The 610-nt window shown below is 48.4% G+C and overlaps 1 protein-coding gene across 1 annotated transcript in view; it reads right to left on the bottom strand.

Annotated features, from left to right (window-relative positions):
- Grhl2 (grainyhead like transcription factor 2) overlaps positions 1 to 610 on the bottom strand; it is a 132983-nt gene that overhangs the window by 82366 nt on the left and 50007 nt on the right. The gene's annotated exons all lie outside the window — the stretch shown is intronic.

The raw sequence follows: 610 nt of genomic DNA, 5'->3' as shown, positions 1-610 counted from the left end.
ACATGCATGCAGCCTAGCCATCTATCACATGTATGCAGACTAGCCATAAATCACATGTATGCAGACTAGCCATCTATCTATCACATGTATGCAGCCCATTCATCCTTCTGCCCTGAAACAGTATAGCTAGCCATCATCAGATGTGGCCTGTGGCTCTTGGGTATTTCTGTCCCACTGGATCTGAACAGGAAGCCAGATGAGGGCACTCTGCATCTGCCAATGTTACTTACCTCTCCTTGGGAAACCAGCTGTCCCCCACACCAGCCATCCTCCATACCAGCCGTCCCCCACACCAGCCGTCCCCCACACCAGCCATCCTCTACACCCTATTTTTACAGTCCCAGATAAGGTGAAAATCAAAAAAAGCAAATGTGACTTATTTTTTGTCTGAGGCACTGCCCACGAATGACACAAAAGCACATGTTCATTGCCCATTCTAGGTCAGGAATCGGAGAGGCAGCCCACAAAGAGAGCATCAGTAGACATCCTACCACAGAGAGAGCATCAGTAGACATCCTACCACAAAGACAGCATCAGTAGACATTCTACCACAGAGACAGCATCAGTAGACATCCTACCACAAAGAGAGCATCAGTAGACATCCTACCAC

Source organism: Grammomys surdaster, unplaced genomic scaffold (assembly GCF_004785775.1).
Source record: "Grammomys surdaster isolate TR1022 unplaced genomic scaffold, NIH_TR_1.0 63, whole genome shotgun sequence".
NCBI classification, from domain to species: Eukaryota; Metazoa; Chordata; class Mammalia; order Rodentia; family Muridae; genus Grammomys; species Grammomys surdaster.
The sequence above is the reverse complement of the archived record's forward strand: the minus strand, read 5'-3'. Positions and strand labels throughout refer to the sequence as shown.